Raw genomic sequence first — 24,201 nt, forward strand, 5'->3', positions numbered from 1 at the left:
GGTCAGAGCTGCCTGGAATATGTCAGGAATTCCTATTTGGACTGGAGTTTCTGAAACCCGATTAAAAGCTCCTACAATCCGTGGCCCTGCGAGGGGGCTGCGGGGAGTTGCTTCCGTTTTTTGTTTTGTTTTGTTTTTTTCTGGTGGGGCGGAGGAAGAAGGCTTAGTTGGTGTTGACTGGCAAGGTATTTGTTTTGAATCTAGAATTTTGTATTTGGAGATCAGAAAGCAGCTTCTAACAGTTAAAAAAAAATCAAGTCAAAAATATAATTGTTTCCAACCAGAGATGTGATCCTGTGATAAATGTCCCTAAAGATATTCCCTGTAGACAGTCACTCGTTTTTTAAGTGAATGCTTCCTTGAAGACACAGGGCCACAGGTTGCCACCAAGGTGGGCTTCACTCCGTATGGCAGCTGTGCTACGTTCCAGAGAGATCGTTGGCCACCGGGGCCTTCCTCGAGTTGGAAACGTAATCTTCCCGTTTCCCTTTCGATATTTTTCCAAAGGGCTTAAAGCTGTCAGGTGACATTAGGCCCCGCTGGTGTGAGAGGGAGTATGTGAGCCGCTTTGCAAGAGCTTTTGTATGACAGGTTGTAATTCAAATTTTAATTATCCCGGAAATCTGCCTTGAGGCGTGGGCGAGCCCTCCTCCTCCACCACGCTGAGGCTCTGACTCTCCCCACCTCCGCTGAGCTTGAAGCCCCCTCCCCACCCCGAGCTCTCTGCATTGCTGCAGGGTGGGCACAGGGAGGTGACGGAGAAGAAAGAAGGGGGCGGTCCTCTCCACCCCTTCCTGGCAGAAAACAGCCCTGCAGGCTTTCCCATTGCTTAGTGAGCCACAGCACTTTGGGCTTCCCTGGTGGCTCAGATGGCAAAGAATGAGCCTGCAATGCAGGAGACTCGAGTTCCATCCCTGGGTTGGGAAGATCCCCAGGGGAAGGGAATGGCAACCTGCCCCAGTATTCCTGCCTGGAGAATTCCATGGACAAAGGAGCCTGGCGAGATACAGTTCATGGGGTTGCAGAGTCAGACGTGACTGAGTGCACACGCAAGCACAAACACGTGGCACTTTATGCGGCAAGAAGTCCCCGTGATCAACCCGTCTTCATGCGCAAAGTACCCAGTTCACACTGACGGAAGGCACCTTCTCTGTTCGCTGTGGGTTGCTGCCTGCTGTCCCCCGGGGTGGGCCCTGCTTGTGTCCTGAGCCTTGGGGGCTGTCACAGTCCACCCCCCCCCCCCGCCCTTGATGCCCTGCAGATAGAGAGGGGTCTCAAGGTGCGTCCAGTTCGGAGGTTCAGACCGGGCCCTGGGTCACTCCTTCTAATGGTTCCGGGAGCACCAGGGCGCAGCTGAACTGTGTCCACTTGTCCAGGACGTCCTGCTTTTATGAAAATGCTTGAGAAAATGTCTCCTATGGTGGAGTCTTCCGCAGATGTTCTAAATCTGCTCCGTGATATCCACAGTCCAGGTGAAGGGCCACAGAGCAGCTGAGCCAACTGCAGCTCCACGGCCACCGGCTCGGCCCTTCTGGGGGGCGGGCTGGCCTTCCCCCATCCCACGGTGTGTCAGAGGTTTGGATGACAGCAGCTTGGCTGGACACCTGACCCTATGTCCCTCCCCCGAGGAGACAAGGGTCTGGGGTGAGTGCAAGCTCCACTGTATGTGTCTGATGTTGGCTGGGGTCAAGCCAGACCCGACCTCTTGTGACTTTTCCTGAGCCAATGTCACAAAGGAAATCCAGAAATGGAGGGGGATGTTCACATTCTAAACTCTACCAGCGAGAGCCTTCCCGAAGCCACCTGGGGCCAGACCCTGGAAGGCAGGGCCCTCAGTGACTCAGCAGGCTGAGTCCCCCAAAAAGCTCATCCCCTCCCACGTTGCTCTGAGGTTGGTTTTAGGGAATCTTGTAAACCTTGAGTCAAAAAATATTTAGACCTCAGGATACGTGTTAGTTGCTCAGTCATGTCCAACTCTTTGCCACCCCATGGACTGTAGCTTGCTCGGCTCCTCTGTCCATGGGATTCTCCAGGCAGGAACACTGTAGAGGGTTGCCATTCCCTTCTCGTGATAGTCATGGGCCCAAGTCTGCTCTCTGCTCAGTCCAGACAATTGGAGAAAGACCGTCCCACACTGGAGCTCTTGGATCTCTTTGTTCCACCAGCTTCAGAGACAAGTTCAGTTACTAATTTTATTCTTATAGAACACAAAACCAAAACAGCAGACTTCTGAGACTGGGGGATATTCCTCTCAAAGTCAGAGAAATCTTTGTGGCAAGCTTCACGATTTCTTCAGCAAACGATCTCAGAATGTGTGCTCCAGGGTGGGCTGAGCTAGGTGGAGAGTGGAGAGCAGAGGGTACACAAGGCTGGGGGAGGACCCCCTGCCCCCTCGCTAGCTCCCAGGGCATGCCTGAGAGGAGCCTAGCATCGCTGGGGTGCAGGGTCGAGGAAGCGGGCGTTTGCTCCTCGGTAAATCCTGTCTGAAGAGGGTTCTTTCTTTAGACCGTGAAGCTTCCTCCAACTGGTGGGGACCCTGCAAGCCAAGCTGAGCAGACACGGCCCCACCGGGCCCTCCATTGACTCTGCCCGGCCGAGTGGCCAGTCATGTCACGGGGAGAGCCCACGACCCTACAAGGGTTATTCAGGGCGTGATGCCACCAGGCACTGAGCCTCAGATTGTCACTTGACTCTGAACCGGTGAAGCCTGGGATGGAGGGGAGGAAACAGAGTCTTGAGAACCACCATGTGCTTTTATAGACTCTGCTCCGTGACTTGAAAGGCGTTTGGAAAACTAAAGACTGATTCTTTCTACCTACTTACCCCACCCCACCCTGCTCCATCCCTACCACACACACACACAGCAGGGCTGGCTCTCCTTTCAGTGCAGAAAATGTGCTGCCCACGTCCTGGAGCTAGAATGTGCTCTCCTCGCTGGTGGGTTCAGAAGACCCCCATTTCCCTACTGCAGACAGCCCATCTCAGGGAAAGCCTGGAGACAGTGACGGTAGACCAGCAGCTGCCTGTGGCTGTGGCCACGCCCGAGTCTACACGACAGGCAGCACCCAGGCAGGACAAGAACACAGCAAAGGAGCACCACTCGAGAGATCACCAAATAAGCAAAAGGAGCTTTGCAGGAGGGGTGAGGGGACAATCCAGGCATGTCAGGAGGAACACCCTTGAAAACATTGCGTTATCATTTAAAGAATAATCTCCTTATGATAAAACCAGAGAAACAACACGTGGTTGATTGTACAATGGAATGTTACCCAACCATCAAGAATGAAGTACTGATACACACGGCTAAACCTTGAAACATTATCTAAATGAAAGAAGCCAGACGCCAAAGGCCGCACGGCATGTGATTCCATATATTTGAAATAACCAGCAGGCCCAAGTTAACAGAGACAGAAAGCAGATGGGTGTTTGCCAGGAGCTGGGGGTGGCGAGGAACAGGAAGTGACCACAGATGGATACAGGCTTCCTTCAGGGCTGATGTAAATGTTCTCGAATGAGGCCGTGGTGATGGTTGCACAAGTCTGTGAATCTACCAAACACAGTTGACTTGCACACTTTGAAAGGTGGATATTATGATACCTGAATCATATCTCAAAAGAAATAAAATAAACCAAAGGAGGGGCAATGGCCGATGAAGCAGAAATGATGGCTCTTATCCCTCATCACGCCTTCCAGCAAGGCCTTGACACTGCCCTACTTTCCTGCAATCAGCTCGGGAGGCAAAGGTCGCTAGGATTTGGATGAGTACCTAACGTTACAATCAAACTTTCTAGGGGACCTGGTCTTACGCAGTTTCCTGGCTAAGGCGTATGTGCCTTTGAGTTTCAGTGTGAATGAACCTGCAGCACGAAGAAGCATCGAGAAAGAACCTCCAACTTGGCCAGGACCTTCACTGTTTGAGTAACTTTGGCCTGGAAACCACGCGTGTTGATCTATTTCATAACAAATCCTCAACTCAGTGAACTGTGCTTGCAGTTGACTCGCGTCAGGGGATCTGCACTCTGTTGTCTATAAGAGCGCGCGGCTGGCCCGCTGGGGCTGGATTTGCAGGCAGGCTGATTTCTCAACCTAAGTATGCTGGCGGACTCCCTGTTGTGCTGTGCACACGCTCACGGCCTGGTGGAGACAGGGCCCCCAGCTCACATCCCCAGTTTCCACATCAGTAAATGTTGAGTAAGAAACTCTTGTTTCTTAATCGTTTAGACAGATGTGGAGGGGAAATGTTGAGGACATGTTAGGAATGGCATGCTGCGGTCCAAGGGACTGGACAGAGATTGGGCATCACTTGCCTAGAAATGAGGACTGAAGCCTTAGCAACGGGGGTGACAGCCCTGGGAGAGAGCCAGCAGCGAGGTGAGGAGCACATGAGGACCTCGCGAGGGCAGCCACCCCTCGGGGGCCAAGGAGGAGAAGAGAGAGGAAGCAGGGGCAACAGGGGCCTGGGACTGAGGGGCTTTCCGGAAGGGGAGAGCCGCGTGAGGGGTGCAAAGACAATGGGGCTGAGGGGAGGCCGTGAGACTGGCCAAGCTAGGGCCTCCGACCCTCATGAGAGCAAGTCAGTCACTCAAGGCCGCGCGGGGGAGAGCTGGGCAATTGCACCGCATCCCGGGTTCCCACACTCCGGTGCTTCCCAGGGGTGGGCCCCAGACCAGCGGGGGCACCTGGCAGAAATGCCATTATTCCTAGACACGCTGGTGATCAGGCCCCACCTGGATCCACAGATGGTGTGTGTGGTGTGTAGTGTGTGTGTATGAGCATATGAGTGTATCTGAGCAGGTGTATGACGCATACGGTATGTGTGGTGTATGAGTGTGTGTGAGTGCATCTGAGCGGGTGCATAAAGCGTACAGTATGCGTGGGGGTGTGTGTGTTGCATGTGTGTATATGAGTAAGTATGTGTGCATATGAGGAGGTGTATGACGCATATGGTACAAGTGGTGTACGAGTGTGTGTGTGTGAGTGTGTGTGTGTGTGAGTGTGTGTGCGTGCATCTGAGTGGGTAGATGATGTGTGTGGTATGTGAATTGCATGTGTGTGTGTGTGTAAATGTGAGCATGTGTGAGATCTGGGTGGAGAAGGGGAATCTTTCTGTTTGACAAAAAAAATCTTTGAGAAAACATACAACAAAAGCTACCGTAATTCAGTGATGTTTGAATAAGGTGTATGGTCTATTGGTTGTGAATATCCACCAATACTTATAAAAGAGTACTTTTGAATCCTGTACAGACAGTACAAGTAGAATTACAGAAATCTGAATATGGTTGGGGGTTGCGTGGATGCCAGCCTCAGCTAGGATATTTTACTGTAGTTTTGCAAAACACCACCACTAAAGGAAACTACACAAAGGACATGTGGATCTCTCTATATTATTTCTCACGGCTGTGTGTGAGCCTACAGCATCTGAATTAAACCTTCCATGAACAATGGCGATCTTGGATCATGGTTTACGTATTTTTTAATTTAATTGTTTCGAGGATCAACTTTTTATGCTTCTAACCACAGAGCCGCCGCAGCGTGCGCTGCGGTAAATACAAATGCTGCTCGCTCACACATCAGTCGCCACCACGAAGACAGCAGCAGTTAGAAAGGCAAGTCAGAGAGACATGGTGAGGTGCGAGCAGCGGAGCAACGTCCAGAAGACAGCAGCAGTTAGAAAGGCAAGTCAGAGAGAGACATGGTGAGACGCGAACAGCGGAGCAACGTCCAGAAGACAGCAGCAGTTAGAAAGGCAAGTCAGAGAGAAACATCGGTGAGATGCGAGCAGCGGAGCAACGTCCAGAAGACAGCAGCAGTTAGAAAGGCAAGTCAGAGAGAAACATCGGTGAGATGCGAGCAGCGGAGCAACGTCCAGAAGACAGCAGCAGTTAGAAAGGCAAGTCAGAGAGAAACATCGGTGAGATGCGAGCAGCGGAGCAACGTCCAGAAGACAGCAGCAGTTAGAAAGGCAAGTCAGAGAGAAACATGGGTGAGACGCGAGCAGCGGAGCGACGTCCAGAAGACAGCAGCAGTTAGAAAGGCAAGTCAGAGAGAGACATGGTGAGATGCGAACAGCGGAGCAACGTCCAGAAGACAGCAGCAGTTAGAAAGGCAAGTCAGAGAGAAACATGCGTGAGGTGCGAACAGCAGAGCAACGTCCAGAAGACAGCAGCAGTTAGAAAGGCAAGTCAGAGAGAGACATGGTGAGATGCGAACAGCGGAGCGACGTCCAGAAGACAGCAGCAGTTAGAAAGGCAAGTCAGAGAGAAACATGGGTGAGACGCGAACAGCGGAGCAACGTCCAGATGGATGAGACAGCAGGTGCGGAAGATGAAAACAAAGGAGACTCCGCCAGAGACGCGTGTTAGATAAACATGAGATTCTCAAATCCTCGCTTGAAAATTAAGATGGATTCAAAGCCCTTTACTGTAGGATTTATAAATCTATTTGTAATAAAAACTCCACTACAATATTCAATTAATTTCTCTGTTATCACTTGAAGAGTTATAATGCAGGGATAAAGAAAAAAAACAGCTAAATTATGCCCAAAACCCACACAAGCCATATTTATCAATTATGTTCCAGATAGAATTCTTTCCCGTTATCCTTGAACAACTGTTACGTTAGATGCCTGCTTGGCTAAGCTCTCTCATTCTCTCTCTCTCTCTCTGGACTGTCAGATTGCCTCAGTAAGGCTCACCCTGGTTATCCTGTCTAATATTATAGCCCTCTACCCTTCACATGGCTCTATTTTTGTCTTGTTCCTACAGCATTTATCACATCCTAACATTTATGGTGTCTACAGTTATTATCTGCCGTCTGTCTAGAAGAGCAGCTTTATGAAGGCAGGGATTTTCTGGGGGTAGGTTGGGATAGGCGAGAGAGACATCCCTTGATATTCCTGCAACGTAGTCTGTACACAGGAAATATTTTCTTACTGAATGAATGAATTTTCAGTATTCAATGGTTTCATTTTTATTTCAAAGGTTTTGGGTAGAGACTGAAAAGAAAAATAAAGGAAGCTTTGTGTGTGGCTTGTCCTTGACGGAGGCACCACTATGAAGAGCTTGACGTGAGCCTTTGAGCCAAGATGGGAGCAGAAGGGTCAGCCTTCCGTCCCTGCGGGGGCAGCACTGGCCACCCGCCGTGGGCAGAATTTGGTGATGAACGCGGAAGGACCTTGAATTAGGACCAGAACATGGCCACATCCTTGGAAGTTCACAGGAGGGGCACAGCACACAACCACAAATGATGGCAGGGAAACCTCCAGAGACGGACGCACAAGCTACGTGAGTCGCATCAGAGAGCTCTGACATCTGGGGAGTTTCCCGTGGGATGGCCTTGATGCTGGAAAGGGACCTGGGCGCACAGAGACGCGACGTTCTCCAGGGGGACACCTGAGCAGAGGCACGAAGCTGTCCCTGGGGGGGTCCCTGGGAGGAGCTCTGTTTGAATCAGAGGAGGTGCAAAGAGAAGGTGGAAATGTCATCAGGGACACGGACAAGACAGCGTCCAGGGCCAAGATTTAGAGCAGTGAAGGGCTAGGATGTCCCAGAGGAAACTGGAAAACGTGGGTTGACAGGGAAAGAGCCTGCACAGTGGGGATGCGTGCCCCCAGGTCTGGAGCCAGGATGGGGAGAGCGGGACGCAGGCCACCGTCTCCAGGGAGGATGGTCATCAAATGTGTCTCCAGCTCTGCCCGTCTGGTGCCCACTGACACCCCCGGGCCTCCACGCGGTCTGTGTCCTGGAGACTCTGACTGCTCCTCAGAGTCCCCCCAGGGGATGGGTCCCGAGGATGGGCCCCGGGATGGAGGACCACGCCTTCCCCTTGTGTCTCTACACCCGCCCTCTCCTCTGCTTGCCTGACCCCCACACATGTACTGCCTGGGAAGCTCGGAAAACCAGCTAGTGCCAAGGTGCTCTTTTTTTCTTCCAAAAAGTTAACTTTTTTCCCCCAAAGGAACTTTAAGACTGAAACCGTGTGTTTCAGACAGCGCCTGACTCGGCCACTTCCCAAAAAACACAGACCAAAGAAAAACACAGCCCGGAGGGAGAAGCAGGATGGTGTGCCCCCCACGGCTGGCATCCGGGAGCCGTGCCAGCCGAGCAGCAGGACGATGGAAGCAGGTTGAGACCCCGCCCGCAGCCCGGCCAGCCCGGTTTGGCGATCCAGAACCCAGCAGGCCCGGTGGGGCAGGAGGGCCTCCTTCCCCTGCCCCTCCCTGATCTCTGCCCTCCCCAGAGCTCCTCATCACCTAGGAAAACTGGTAGTCTGTCCTCCTCCAGCTCAGTCCCCGCCTGGGAAGAGCCGACCCATTGGAAAAGACCCTGATGCTGGGAAAGACTGAAGGCCAAAGAAGGGGGCGGCAGAGGATGAGATGGCTGGATGGCATCACTAACTCAATGGAGATGAACTTGGGCAAACTCCAGGAGATAGTGAGGGACAGGGAAGTCCATGACGTCACAGAGTCGGACACGACTTAGCAACTGAACAACCAGCACAGATTGATAACTGATACAGAATCAAATCGTCAGCAAAGTCAACCTGTTCTGAAACCCAGGGGGACACAGCTGATATCTGTCCTCCCGCATCCCAACCTCCAGGCCAGGAGAACTGCGGTCTTCTCGCCAACCCTACCATCACTCAGGGCCCCCTAGCCCTCACCTAGTTGCTGAAAAAGGTTTGCCTCCTCTGATCTGGCCCCGTTCCAATCAGGGCTGCACTGTGCCCAACAGGGTCCTTTAAAGGCCAGTCAGAAGACCCCCTGGACGTCTCCCCACCGTCCTACAGTCAGAAGACCCCCTGGAAGTCTCCCCACCGTCCTACAGTCAGAAGACCCCCTGGAAGTCTCCCCACCGTCCTAGGTTACAGTCAGAAGACCCCCTGGACGTCTCCCCACCGTCCTATAGTCAGAAGACCCTCTGGATGTCTCCCCACAGTCCTAGGTCACAGCTGGGTAAAGGCCAGTCAGAACACCCCTCTGGATGTCTCCCCACAGTCCTATAGTCAGAAGACCCCCTGGACGTCTCCCCACCATCCTAGGTTACAGTCAGAAGACCGCCTGGACGTCTCCACAGGGTCCTGCAGTTAGAAGACCCCATGGACGTCTCCCCAGGGTCCCTACAGTCAGAAGACCCCCTGGACGTCTCCCCACCGTCCTACAGTCAGAAGACCCCCTGGACGTCTCCCCACCGTCCTACAGTCAGAAGACCCCCTGGACGTCTCCCCACAGTCCTAGGTTACAGTCAGAAGATCGCCTGGACGTCTCCCCAGGGTCCTACAGTTAGAAGACCCCTTGGACGTCTCCCCAGGGCCCCTACAGTCAGAAGACCCCCTGGACGTCTCCCCACAGTCCTAGGTTACAGTCAGAAGACCGCCTGGACGTCTCCCCAGGGTCCTACAGTCAGAAGACCCCCTGGGCGTCTCCCCACCGTCCTACAGTCAGAAGACCCTCTGGATGTCTCCCACCATCCTACAGTCAGAAGACCCCCTGGACGTCTCCCCACCGTCCTAGGTTACAGTCAGAAGACCCCCTGGATGTCTCCCCACCGTCCTACAGTCAGAAGACCCTCTGGATGTCTCCCCACAGTCCTAGGTCACAGCTGGGTAAAGGCCAGTCAGAAGACCCCCTGGACGTCTCCCCACCATCCTAGGTTACAGTCAGAAGACCCCCTGGCCATCTCCCCACAGTCCTACAGTCAGAAGACCCCCTGGACGTCTCCCCAGGGTCCCTACAGTCAGAAGACCCCCTGGACGTCTCCCCAGGGTCCCTACAGAGGCCAGTCAGAAGACCCCCCGGACGTTTCCCCACAGTCCTACAGTCAGAAGACCCCCTGGATGTCTCCCCACTGTCCTACAGTCAGAAGACCCCCTGGACGTTTCCCCACAGTCCTACAGTCAGAAGACCCTCTGGACGTCTCCCCACAATCCTAGGTCACAGCTGGGTAAAGGACAGTCAGAACACCCCTCTGGACGTCTCCCCACAGTCCTACAGTCAGAACACCCCTCTGGACGTCTCCCCACAGTCCTACAATCAGAAGACCCCCTGGACATCTCCCCACAGTCCTAGGTTCAAGCTGGGGCTCACCTTGGCCACCTCCCCTCCCCCCAGCGGCACCTGGACCACTTGTCCTGTGAAATTCTCTCTGGCTGGAACCTCCCTGCACACACCGAGCTTGTCCCCAGCCCCTCATCCCCAAGCCTTCTTGTCTCTCTGCCTAGGATGTGCCCCCCTCTCTCCCCACCCCCCGACCCCTGACCCCTTCCTTCTCGTGCCTGAAGACTCAGCTCAAGGAACTGCTTCCCCAGCAGGCAAAGGCAGGAGAACCTTCTGGCACGGCACACACAGAAGCCCTCCCTCAGTCCACCGCGCACACGTAGCTGTGCCATGAGGCACCGCGCTCATTCTCTCCCGGAGCTGGCCTTTCAGCACCGGTGCAGACCCAGCTCTCACGGGGCACACTCACTGGGCACACAGCGCTGAAGGCCCAAGTCCTGGGTTGTCGATGCTAATCAGTGAACATCAGCAACACGACCCCCGACGACGCTGGGTACAGTGCGGCTGTCACTTCCTTCTCTACCTTCCGAGAGCCAATCTAGTATTTGACACAAGCAGCACGGCCGCTGAGTTTGTCGAGTGAGTGTGAAATGGTGAGCTTCGGGGTGACGATGGCAGTGCAGTGCTGAGTATGGAGAAATACACGTACAGAGTGTGGGGAAGAGCAGAAAAAGGGAAAAGGAGCGCCCCTGGGGGCTCGGACAGTAAAGATTCTGCCTGCAGTGCAGGAGACCCCGGGTTGGTCCCTGGGGCAGGCAGATCCCCTGGAGAAGGGAACGGCAACCTACTCCAGTATTCCTGCCTGGAGAATCCCACGGACAGAGGAGCCTGGTGGGCTGCAGTCCATGGGGTCGCAGAGAGTTGGACACAACTGAGTGACTAGCGTTTTCACTTTCCAATGCAAGGGGCACAGGTTCGATCTCTGGTCTTGGAGCTACGATCCTGCATGCTGCACAGCTTGGCCAAAAAAAAAAAAAGAGGAAAAAAGAAAGAAAAGGGCAAGAGGAGAACTTCACCAAATAATGGGTTGGTGCAGAAACAGACAGTGGTGCATGCTGCCCTGAAGTTACAGGATGTCTCAGTCAGCTCGGCGGCTGTAACAGAATTGCATAGCCAGGACAGGAATTTGAACCTCAGGGTCCTCTTGGCTGGAAGCACACCAGCAGGGTGCCCGTATGGTCCACCTCCGCCCAGGGTCCTCCTGCAGGGGAGACATAGCTCTGGGGTCTCCTCCTCTCCTTACAAAGACCCCAGTCCCAGCATGGGGACTCCATCCTTGTCCTCATCTAGCTCTAATCACCCCACAAAGGCCCAGCTCCTAACACCAACACGCTGGAGGTACAGGGGGTAGGGTTTCAACATTAGAATTTGGAGAGAGGGAAACATCCAGTCCATAACAACCTTCCTGAGTTTCAAAGAGCTAGCTAGTGTGGTTGGTGGGGAGGGGTCTGCAAGGCGAGGATGTGTCCCTCTGGTCTCTGCTTTTGTTGCAAGTCTAAGTCCAGGGCACCTGCTCAGTTGCTAGGGGTAGGGCTTGGGGAGTTGCAGGGAAAACCATTCAAGTTTAAAATGACTCTTGAAGAGCGTGGGAAAGGCAGCTCTACAAAGGTGGGAAGAGGACCCCTCCCCCAGCCCAACAGCACAGACACCCACTGTCTAGACATCACGTAGGTGTGTGCTTTTCCTGGGAAGAGTCCTGCATGGCCAGTGAGGGGCACGTGGGGCGGGGGCGGGTACACAGAGAAGTGGAGAGAGGAGCTTGCAGCAGAGACGAGGCCGGGCTCCTGGGCAGGTGAGTCCTGGAGGCAATCTACGCATCTCAGGGCTGGCGGCTCCAGAAAGTGGTTCAGGACTGGGGTGTGGGGGTGGACGTGGGGTGATCATCAGAGAGAATGATGCAGTCTGAAAGTTTTGCTTCGTAAACCAGAGAAGAGTCATTAAGCTATTTAAAGTCCAGTGAAAGTGTGGCATTAATTGACCCTGTTCCCAGAACACTGAAGCCCAACCAACCTGCCAGTTTTCAGTTCCGATTTGTTTATTGCACATCCGAAATCTTCCCTAATGTGTTTCAGGGCCTAAGGAACCTGCCAGCTCTGGTCTTTACTCCCATCACCAAGAGCCAGGATGGCCAGGAGAGAGAGTCTGACCGGGACACAGCTGTAACTGGCCCCGGGGCTGGGCCCTCAGGGTGCACGGGTCCCCGGCAGCGGGCACAGGACTGGGCAAATCTCAGTGAGCAGCGTGCCAGGGAGGACCACCTGTGGTCGGATGGAGAACCAGCAAAGGTTTGAAAATGGGGCACGTGAGAAACGACCTTTCCTCACATTAAACTTCACTTAATGGAAATAAATGCTGTGCGGTTGCCGTGGCCCTGAGGATAAAAAGCCTCTGGTATCACCTCCTGCAGCCTCGGTCCCCACCCCGCCTTGGTAAACAGAGTTGGAGGCGCACGATTGGCTCCTGTGTGAAAGCAGCTTGGCTCCCGGTCAAGTCCGAGTGAGTAACTTGAGCAGGAAGGGGTGGGTGTGTTCTCTGTGCACCCGCAGGTCGACTGGGGAAAAGGTGATGTTTACTGCAGCTCAGGAGCTGAGCCCACAGAGGCCGAGGTGGGGCTTCAGCAAGCGGCCCCTCCGGCCAGGTCTGCGTGGACGGGCCAAAGGGGAAACGTTAGGCAATGGCCTGAAAACACAGAAGATTAAGATCTGGACTCGGAGCTGTGTCAACAGGCTAAAACGAAGGGAAGGGTCAAGAAACTGGGCTGAGCGGGGACATCGGTGCCTCCAGACTGCCCAGGGCTGGCAAAACAGGGCAGGACCCTCTCAGAACGGAGGCCAGGCAGGCGGAAAGGGGGACGGGGGTGGATGCAGGCCCGGCTCCTGCGGGACAGGGTCCCTGTGCTCCTCCCTGCGTTCATCTGTCTCTGCCCCCGAAAGCCACTCTGCTGATTGATGGCAACCGGCTCATGACAGACCTCTTGGAGCAAATGGAGCCCTTTGAGGCCAAATAGAAAAGACGCTGGCCCAAAGGCTCTGGGGCAAGTCTGGACTTTTGCAGTGAAAGGTTAACGCTGTGGTTGACATTTTAAACTGTAACAGAACGGCCGACATCAACTGAAGCGCTAAATGGTTATGTGGGGAAATTTGGGGAAAGAGCTCCTGTTTATCACCCAGAAAAACAAAGAAAGATGAGCAATATCAAGTAAAATGGACCCCACCTTATTTTCAGTAACACATTTCTGGGCATAAATTGTCCTGGCAAAACGCCTTCACTGGTGTTTTTGAGAATCCAGTAGAGTGGCTGGATTTAAACAGGGGTCCTTAAACTTATTTAGGGAGTGAAACGCCGGAAAGTTGCGAAGCCTAAGAAAGTACTGATATTCAATTCTTGTTTTCCAAACTAGGATTCTTCGTTCTTAGTGCTTAAAAGAATGGGAAGCACACAACCCAAATCCACAACTACAAAGACAGCTCTCTATGAAAACCCAGCTGTCAAGCGACATCCATTAGTTGTATCCAAGGGATCCCGCTCGGAGTTTGTGCTTGTTCCTCTTTTCTTCATCAGTTTAAGGGCTTTCTGGCAGGTAAGCCATAAATGTGCCAACAATTTAAGTAACTGAGGAAACTTTTTAAAATGAGATAATTCTATTCATTTTCTCAACCAGGTATGTGCAGAGTTTGTGTATGCTCAGACATTTCTGACTCTTTGCTGCCCCATGGACTGGAGCCCGGCGGGCTCCTCTGCCCAAGGGATTTCCCAGGCAAGCATACTGGAGCGGGTGGCCACTTGCTTGTCCAGGGGATCTTCCCGACCCAGGGATTGAACCCGCATCCCCCACTTCTCCAGCATTTCCTGCATTAGGAGGCCGATTCTTTACCACTCGAGCCACCTGGGAAGCCGTAACGTGAGAGACGTAAGAGTTAGTCCATAAAGAAGGCTGAGTCCTAAAAAACGGATGCTTTTGAATCGTGGTGCTGCAGAAGACTCTTGAGAGTCCCCTGGACTGAGAAGAGATCAAACCAGGCAGTCCTAAAGAAAATCAACCCTGAATGTTCACTGGAAGGACTGATGCTGGAGCCAAAGCTCCAATACTTCAGCCACTTGATGTGAAGAGCTGATTCACTGGAAAAGAGATGCTAGACAAGGTTAAAGACAAAAGGAAAAGCGGGCGGCAGAGGATCAGATGGTTAGGCAGCGTCACTGATGCAATGGACAGTGAGTCTGAGCAAATTCCAGGAGGTGGTGAAGGACAGGGGAGCCTGGGATGCTGCAGTCCACTGGGTCTCAAAGAGTCAGACACGACTTAGCAACTGAACAAATAACAATGAAGAACAGTTTAGTGGTTTCCAGGGTTGAGGGGTGGGGAGTGTGTGAGGGATCGCCCGAGGGAGGTTTGGGGAGTTGACCGGACCATTTTGTGTCCTGACCATGGTGATGGTCATGGAAATCCACGCATATCAAAACCGATAGAACTGCAAACCTCAAGAAAAATATCACCATCGCTGTGAGCTTGAAAGGTCTACCTGGTAGAGAACAAAAGCTTGAGATGCAGGTGAGCACGGGGTTGTGGAGAGCTGCAAAGAGATTTTAAATGAACTTTGAATGCAATGGGGAAACGAAAGATTTTTAATCATGAGAGAAGCATGATTAGATTTGGGTTTTATCAGGGTCATTCTGGTGACAGGATGGAAGATGGATTGGAGAGGGTTACATTGAAAGCAAAAAATCAATTAGTATTCTATTGTGAGAGATCAATTAAGGGCAGGAAATAATGATTTCAGCTCTGGACATTCTGAGTTAAAGACATTTATGGACATTGAAGCAAGATGTCTATAGGGGACTGAATAATACGTGCCTGACGCTCTGGAAAGAGGCCTGGGCTAAGAGTATTAATTTAATAGGTGAATTCGTACTTATGGGTAAAGTTGCTTTTAATGAATTGTGTACAGGTTCGGGAGGAAAAAAGCAGTTTGGGAATGCAACAAAAGGGATCACACTATCTAAAAAGAACAGAGAGAGGAAGAAAGCTGAGACTGTATGACCAAGGAAGGCAGGAAAAGAACCAGGAGAAAATGGCATCTCAGGAGGAAAGAAGAGAGGACCCAAGAGGGTCCTCAGGGTCGTGCTGAGAGCCTCGGTTATTCTCAAACGACGGATGGGTGAGCAGCCCAGCCACTCACAGAGCCAGGGGGCCATCTGCGTGTTCCCCAGTCCACAGCCTCATCTCACAGCTAAAGACTCCAAGCCCTAGGAATGCTAGTCGGCTTGTTTGGGCTACCACGGCTAATTCATGGGAAGTCCATCACTGGCAACCAAAATGCATAGAGGTTGGAATGAAATAATTGGATTTTTCAATAAGTCTTCCATTAAAAATATATATGTGTGTATATTTTAGTCAATATAGCTCATCATCAATTTTCTTTATGTCCACTTACAGGTGAAAAACCCCACTCTGTTCCAAGCCAGGTGTAAGTCAGAACCAGCATGACTGACTCAATTCCATTTTTCTGCTTCTTTTTGAATGAATAATCACCAGCCTGCCTGGAAACTTCATTCGCCTTTCTCTCGCCAAGCAGCAGACCGTAAACTTCACTTTTGAACTGGCCATAAACTCACCAAATTTCGCTCCTATAGATTCCTCAGGTGACTATGACAGAAAGTGTATTTCGCCCCAGCCTTGACTTTTCCATTTTCTTTCCCCAAATACGTGCTACTTGCTATCCCCCCGGGGTATGGAGACTCTCTGAAACAGACGGAATTTCCTACAAGCTGGGGTAACTTATCCAGGCCTTCCAGTTGCTCAGCAGCTACCACACAGCTTTAAAAAACAAATCTCACGAGTGTTTCAAACCTGACAACTAATCTATTATACAACTGAAATTATTCTTTGCAGAAATGTTAAGTGTCACACCACAGAGCCTAAGATTTTCAGCTCACTCCATTATTCCCAGATAAATCTCAGTAAATGAATCTATAGATATATAGATATACTCCCTGATGCTGGGAAGCACTGAGGGCGAGAGGAGAAGAGGGTGGCAAAGGATGAGATGGTTAGATAGCATCACCGACTCATTGGTCACTAACCTGAGCAAACTCCAGGAGATAGTGGAGGACAGGGAAGCCCGGCACGCTATAGTCCATGGGATCACAAATAGTGCGAAATGACTTGGCAACTGGACAACAACAACAAATATATACATAAATATACACACACATATACAGCCAACACGTCAAATTTCCTCCCTGATACACAAACTTCTTAAAAATCAGATTTTGCTCAGCAAGTTTGGAAGAAAGAGAACACTACCTTCAAACATGTAACAACAGAATAACGAGTCTAGAACTGAAGCTGGAGACACTTCAGTGAGTATGAAGCCACTCAAGCTTTTCTTGGAAAAAGCAGTAAAGAACATTCCTTCCCGCAACATCACCTCTTTGAGCAGTGACACTGATATAACAAAAGCCAGTGAATGATAAAACCAAGGTGGGCAGGAAAATGTGGGATGGGGTACTCGATCTGACCCCAGCGTTGGAGACGCATCTCCATTCCAACGGGTGCATCCAGCCCCCACTAACCGTGGGGTTCTCTTAGTATAGTAGAGAGATACTGCTTTCTCTTTTACGTTTACACGCATTTGGGAGGTTTTGTTTTTAATCAGAGCATAGCTGATTTCTGGTGTCTCAGGGGAACAGCAAAGTGATTCAGTTACACATATACATACACGTTATTTCCAGGTTCTCTTCTGCTGTTGAACGCAGCGCCTTGTGCTGTACAGTCGGTCGTTGTTGCTTATCTATTTTAGAATACAGTAATGTGACTCTGGTTTCAGTTTTTTAAACAGTTGCTAAGTTGTTAGGACATAAATAGCTAATACGTTGTGCGGACCCAATTCCTCATACAGAGAGTGGGAAGGACGTGCTTTTGACTTAGGGGTTGCTGTGAAAAATCGCTGAGACATGAGGCCAAGGACAGAGGAGGCACAGAAGTCTCCGAGCTCTGTTATCAACGCCCTGGTTTGGCACTTGGCCCGGGCAGGGGGCCGGGAGGGCCCCCAGGATGCCTTCTTGTTTTCCCTACTCTCGGCGCCTCACCCGCTTCTACGGGGCCTGGACTTATCCATTCACGGAAGAGGCCTGCTCAGGAAACAGATGTGCAGGCTGCAGAGGAAACCCACAATCACCGCCCACGGGAACCAGCCCAGGCCTCCATTCATAAAAACGCAGCAAATCCAGGGCCCAGAGACAGGAGGGGAAAGACCAGCGCGGAAGATAAGGATAATGACGAACAAATAAAGCAGCTCACCAGAGAGGAAACAGAAATAACAACAACAATAATAATAATAAACCCAATTTGATCGTGAAAGATTAGAGAGGAGATTGCACCCATAAAATTAGAATTGGCCGCGATTAGAAGAAGGAGGGGGAAGGGGAAGGAGAAGAAGGAAACAGCGTCCACAGAAAAGAAAGAGACGCTTGGAAATAAAACCAGGGTCACAGGATCGACAAAATAAAAATGGATGGAAACACGGAGCTGGTTATCTGGACAGTCCTCCTCCACCGTGTGGGCCAGACAGTCCACAGACGGAGTCAAAGCAATTCCTCGGATCCGGGAGCAAAGCTAAACAGACAGATGAGCAACTGAAAACTTCTCAGTCTTGCAAGATTTGTCCAGCAGGCTCAGACTGTCTAGTAGAGATTCAGAGACAGAGATGTTAGAAAGAAAGAAAGAGTAAGAGAAATGATTGAAGCATCGTTTTCAGGGCTGAAGTTGCTCAGCTCAAAGTCCACCAAGGACCCAACAGGAAGAAGAAATACATCCACATCCTGATGACATGTGAGAACATCAAACATGAGAGGAAAATTCTGAAAGTTCACAGGACAGAGAACAGAAGAGGGGAAAGTGTCGGGGACGAACCACCGGCAGTTGCAGGAAGCTGAGAACACTCACAAGGAGTTTAAAGGAACGCAGGAGGCCTTGGCCTCGGCGGACGCTCCTTCGAGTGGTCAGCGCGAGTGACGTGGGTTACATTGCCGTTGGGACAAGTTCAGTCACACACACCTGGTTTTGGAGAGGATAGAAGTTGCATAATTATAATATTATGTGCTGCCAGGAAGGGACAAGTACCACAGGAAAGGAACAAGCTGTAGAAGTGGGCACTCGCACCCTATTGAAACTAAACACACACACATGCGCGTATGAACACACGCGTGTACGAAGACAGAGATGGTGGTGATGAGAAGGAGGAGGAAGATGGATAGACAGATAGACAAATAGATGTAAACATTCTAAAGGACATACTAGGTGAAATAAATCAGAGGAAGACAAACATCACACGATATCGCTTATATGTGGAATCCAAAAAAAAAAAAAAGATAAAAATGAACTTATTTAAAAAACAGACTCCCAGACTTAGAAAACAAACGTACAGTTGCCAAGACAGACAGATGAGGGGAGGGATAAATTGGCCATTTGGGACTGACATATACACACGACTACATATGTAAAATCGGGAACCCACAAAGACCTACCATGTGGCACAGGGAACTCTGCTCAGCACTCTGTAGTAGCCTAAATGGGAGACGATTTGAAGGAGAATAGATACATATGTATTTGCACAGCGGAATCGCTTTGCTGTGCCCCTGAAACGAGAGCAACAAATGCAAATCAACTCTGCTCCAATGTAAAATAAAAACATGAATAAATGAAAATTTAAAAATAAGTAAATAAAAGGACACAGAGCAGACAGGTGGGAAGAGGGAGAATGTTAATCACGCATCTGTGTTCTACTCTTTGCGACCCCTGGACTGTAGGCCGCCAGGTTCCTCTGTCCATGGATTCTCCAGACAAGAACACTGGAGTGGGTTGCCAAGCCCTCCTCCAGGGGATCTTCCCACCGCAGGGATGGAACCTGCGTCTCTTGTGTCTCCTGCATTGGCAGTCGGGCTGTTTACCACTGGTGCCACCTGGGAAGGCTCACTACCTACACCACTGTTCTCCTTGCCCTCCAGAACTTCCCCCTCAGCAGTGGGGCCAGCTGTCCTTGGGTGTGAAAAGCAGTGGAAAAAAAAATGTCTCCAAACACGGTGGAACATTCTAGATCATCTTGGAAGAAGAGAGCAGGAGGGAGAATCCCCCTGTCACCCTCTCCTGGCCTTCTGTCCCGGGGATGCCCCTCAAATAGGGTGGCCTGTGGGGTGGACAGACGCCATGCAGGGAACCACAGCTGGAAGCCTCAGGATGGCCTGGTTCTGCATCCATGGAGAAACCACGGGTCAGGGAGGAAACTGGACTGATTCTCAGCTGCCCTGGGTTAGAGGCACAGGCCAAGGTGAGCGACATATTCCCCCCTCGTGCGGGTGCCTTTCTGACGCTCAGACGAGTTAGCACACAAAAGCCTCTCACAGACACGACCTCACACCTGTAGCGGGCAGGGCCCGGATGCTCCAAGGGCCACACAGCCAATCCTCACGTTCTGAGCAGAGACCTGAGTCAGTTCTCTGGTGGCCGGCCCCCTCCAAAACCTTCCCTGAGCTTGTCGACCAGGATCTCACTATAGAAAATGTATCAGTTCAGTTGCTCAGTCGTGTCCAACTCTTTGCGACCCCATGGACAGCAGCACACCAGGCCTCCCTGTCCATCACCAACTCCCAGAGTTTACCCAAACTCATCCCAATGTGAGTCAAAGACTCTTTTCTGAAATGTAATCAAAAACCATCTGCAGAAGAAACCAGAATAAGAAGTAAGTACAATTCAAGTCTTATTGTTGCCTCTGTCTCTCAAAAGAAAAACAAAAAAAAAGCAGATATTTTTGGCATATAAATTTTATTTCAAAACATCTGATCCTGAGACAAAAAAAATAAGTCATTTTTTTTTTAATGCATCAGGACAGTCATCAACAGGGTATAAGCTTTCTACAAGATCCGCACCCCCCCCCACCATGGATGGTTCTTTAATCCCCTGTCCTTGAAAAAGGATGAACGCAAAATCAAGTCCTGAATATTGAATATTATTGAATTGAATATAACCTTGAATATTATTATATAAACAAAATGAGTCTCGAGCATTAGAAAACACTTAAGAATTAAGAATGTGTTTTTAATGCCCATGAAAAAAAATATGACAAAGCGTGGGTGTAAGGGGGACTGTTTAAAGCTGAGATGATGCTCTCCCCCAGGTCTCCCCGAGCCCGCTGCTGTGAGTCTTTGGGTCCCTGGGGAGGACACTTTGTTTTCTTCCACATTCTGACATCATCTGATGCAACCTGATGCAAAATGACCCACTTCTCGTCAAAGGAGAAACTGGAAGAGAGGCGGGGGTAACTCTGTCCCAGGAGAGTCTCCAGGAGCAGATGAGGGGAGGCCAGAGGCCGAGGGTGGGGCCGACCGCCTCCCATAGCTCAGGGAAGCAGTGGTTCCTCTGAAAAGCAGGATCCATCTTTAAAGAGTGGGAATCCTTGCAGGTGGGGGTCATAATGCAAACCTTCGGATAAAAAGCCAAGGCTTATTTCAGAAAGTCTGAGTGACTGCTTCACAGGTCATGGGAAGAGGGCTTGGAGCAGAGCATAGGTAGAAATAAGATCCCCTAAGAAGGGAGAGACGGCTTCCCTGGTGGGCTCAGACTGTAAAGAATCTGCCTGCAATGCTGGAGACCCAAGTTCGATCCCTGGGTCAGGAAGATGCCCCAGAGAAGGGAATGGCAGCCCACTCCAGTATTCTTGTCTGGAGAATCCCATGGACAGAGGAGCCTGGCAGGCTACAGTCCATGGGATCGCAGGGGGTCACAACTGAGAGATTAACTCACACACACACAAGAAGGGAAGAGAGCAGGAGTGATCCTAGTGATGCTAGGTCCTCGGGGCCCCTTTGTAGTGGTCCTGGGGGCCGTGGGGGGCGGATGGGGAGCTTCTTCTAGGGCCCCCACTTCCCAAGGAGGAGGCCAGCCTGGGGAATGTCACAGCAGGTGAGCGCGGGCCAGGCCAGCAGGGCACACGTGCGATGAAGGAAAGCTCCCTGAAATGTGTCACTGGGGCCAGGGCCCTCGGGATGGCTCCGTGAGAACAGCGTGTGAGCCGCCTGCGGCCTATGGGACCCAGGTCCAGAGGCCTGCTCCCCTGGCCTTACACAGACATGTAGCGTCCAGCACGCGGCTTCTCACACTGGCAAGTAGTACATGTGAGCACAGGATTGAGACGTCGCTGTGAAAACGGTTTATCTTCTCTACGGATAAATGAATGAACTGAATAAAGAACAAAATACAGACCGGTAAGATACTGCGTGAAGTCACCATCTTGTTATCAAATTCATTTGTATAATAATAGAAGCAAGCGCATGCCAGGACTGATGTAAGAACTTTCAGGGTTTTGAAGCACTTCGTTATCCACTCTGTCGCCCACACAGAGGCAAGGAGGCTGAGGCTCCAGCGGTCGGGCAATCCCGAGGCCAGAGGGATGAAGGGCAAGCGGGACTCAACCCCAAGGAGTCGGGGACCAGTCACCACCCTCTACCAGTGTGTGAGCACCACGCTGCCAAGTCACGATTTTAAGAACCCCTGTCTTTCCCTGGTTGTCAGATTTGCTTCATCTTGTTCAGATTATGTATATTCCAGACATCTTTCGGGTTACGTGGTTAACACGTTGGCCAACGAGAACCAGACTGTGGCTTGTTTATTGCTCTCTACACAGCTCCTCAAAGATGGGTGTTAACCTAATTTCCTCATCGCTGAATGTGAGAGAGTACTTAAGCTTGGAAGCCGTCTAAGTCACTGTTTATTTTAAGGCTCAAATAAAACAGGATCCATGAAATTGCTTCAGATGCCTTTCAGGGGCTCTGAACTCACAGAATACCATCACTGGTGGTTTTTAAGATTTTATTTTAGTTGAAGCATAATTAGAGCAGAAAATACTTTTTAAAAAAATATTGAGAAATTTTTCCACAGATTATAAAAACATTAAATAAATTATATATAGCTACTGAAGACACCCTGAAGCTACTGAAGGTATTTCCAAATAGTGAAGCATTTGGAATTGTATGTAATTAAGAATTATCATAGAATACCTTTGTTATGATTCATAAAATATTTAACAATTGATTAGTTTTTAAAATCATTAGCTGTTGTGAAAGATCTGAAAATATAACTACTTTATATGTTGAGAATGGACTGCTGCTAACTGAAGGTCTCTTGTGTAAATTGTACCTGGGGAGCCACGGAGGATTTAAAGCTTTTCCACACTCTTCCCCACACATACACTCAGGTAAAATAATATTACAACACAGGAAAAGAGACGAACTTTTATCCACCATCAATCCTTTACTGAAAGTATACCCTGGACCAAGCATCGTGTTGGTTAGGCATTTGGGATCCAGATGAGTAAGGCCAATTCCCTGTCCACAAACTTACTTCCTGTCCACAAAGTTACTTCCTGTTCACAAACTTACTTCCTGTCCACAAAGTTACTTACTGTTCACAAACTTACTTTCTGTCCACCAGCGTCCTGGCTGGAGAGGGAGGTGAGAAAGATGAAGACAGCGGTTGCCATGGGAACCCACAGTGGGTACCAGGTCAGGGAGTCTCTCTGGCAGAGGGGACACCTGAAGACGGGCGTCTGCACAGAACGAGCAGTGAGGGGTGGAGGAGGGAGTCTACAGAGGAGATGAGAAGCGAGCTGACTCTTGGAGAATATGTGTAAATCGGATGCTCACGGGAAGCAGTGAGGGCCCCAGAAGCAGAGGCGACTCTTTGGTGATCCAGTGTCGGATGACAATATTAGTAGAAGGCATTGTCACTGGAGAGAGTGACTTTAGTAAGGGAGAAGGAGAAACGCAAGTTAGAAAGGCAGGTTTGGGTCAGAGTGTGGTCACTCCCCATGTTAGCCTGAAAGCTTTATCCCATAGGTAACAGGGAACAGTGGATGCTTTGGGAACAAATATCAACATAAAGTAAATCACCAAAAATGCAGTATCTGAGTCGGAATGTCTTTAGAGAATATTCAGCCACCACCCCCAGCTCCTCTAGACTGAAGGAAGCCCTGTGTCTACAAGGGAGATTTATTTTCCCTCTGTTCCCCACAGTGCCTGGCAGAAAATAATCACTCAATACAAATTTAATTTAAAAATGAAAGGGTAGAGAAGGAAATGGCAACCCACTCCAGTACTCTTGCCTGGAGAATCCCATGGATGGAGGAGCCTGGTGGCTGCAGTCCAAGGGGTCGCTAAGAGTCGGACACGACTGAGCGACTTCACCTTCACTTTTCACTTTCATGCATTGGAGAAGGAAATGGCAACCCACTCCAGTGTTCTTGCCTGGAGAATCCCAGGGGTGGTGGAGCCTGGTGGGCTGCCGTCTATGGGGTCGCACAGAGTCGGACGCGACTGAAGTGACTTGGCAGCAGCAGCAGCAGCAGCAACACGACTGAGTGACTAAAGAAGACCATGGTAAAAATATTTTTAAGAGTAAAGGGTATTTTCTTACCTCCATTGTTGTTTTAAAATAGCATTAAAAAAGGTAAAATTAATATGCATGCATACTAGGTCGCTTCAGTCACGTCTGATTCTTTGCAACCCTATGGACCGTAGCCAGAAAGGCTCCCCCATCCATGGGATTCTCCAGGCAAGAATACTGGAGTGGGCTGCCGTCCCTTCCTCCAGGGGATCCTCCTGACCCAGAGATCGAACCTGTCTCCTGCATTGGCAGGTGAGTTCTTCACCACAAGCCACCAGGGAGCGTGGTGTTACATGAGAATGAATTCAAAGTATAGACACATCCTATACACATGTTAGCACGCATAGTGTGTACTATGTACAGATTTGGGCAGCAAAAGAATCTTAGTGAGTAAACTTTGCCACACTGGGAGCTTCATGTTTCAGTGTATTCAAATATCTGGGGAAGCAGGGACTCAAATTGGTAACTGCATTTTACACTCAAAGCCTGAACTCCATCACTGTGTTTATAAAGTGTGGCTACTTATAGTAGGTGCAGGGCCCTGGAAATACCAATTCTTTCTTCACAGGCTGTTGAGGCATCCTTCGAGAATTGAGTATTTTTCATATTTCTATTCAGGATGAAATCAACCACACTCAGCCTCAGTCTGTAGCTAAGACACAGGTGAGTAAACCAGATTTTAGGGTGAAATTATTGTGATGTAATGCCTGGG

The 24,201-nt window shown here is 50.5% G+C and overlaps 1 long non-coding RNA gene across 3 annotated transcripts; it reads left to right on the forward strand.

Annotated features, from left to right (window-relative positions):
- The first annotated feature begins 4,062 nt into the window (after positions 1 to 4,062).
- Positions 4,063 to 22,208, forward strand: LOC147362069 (uncharacterized). 3 transcript variants are annotated; one of them, XR_015137752.1, is made up of 5 exons: positions 4,063 to 4,371; positions 6,981 to 10,647; positions 12,127 to 12,550; positions 13,455 to 13,634; positions 15,489 to 22,208. It is a non-coding gene; the product is annotated as an uncharacterized LOC147362069 (long non-coding RNA). The 3 variants fall into 3 exon arrangements; XR_015137753.1 differs by having other exon boundaries at positions 6,981 to 7,283; XR_015137754.1 differs by lacking the exon at positions 6,981 to 10,647.
- Positions 22,209 to 24,201: the final 1,993 nt, after the last annotated feature.

Source organism: Bos grunniens, chromosome 12 (assembly GCF_055505025.1).
Source record: "Bos grunniens cultivar Pamir isolate PY7600 chromosome 12, Bosgru_T2T1.0, whole genome shotgun sequence".
Taxonomy (NCBI): Eukaryota; Metazoa; Chordata; class Mammalia; order Artiodactyla; family Bovidae; genus Bos; species Bos grunniens.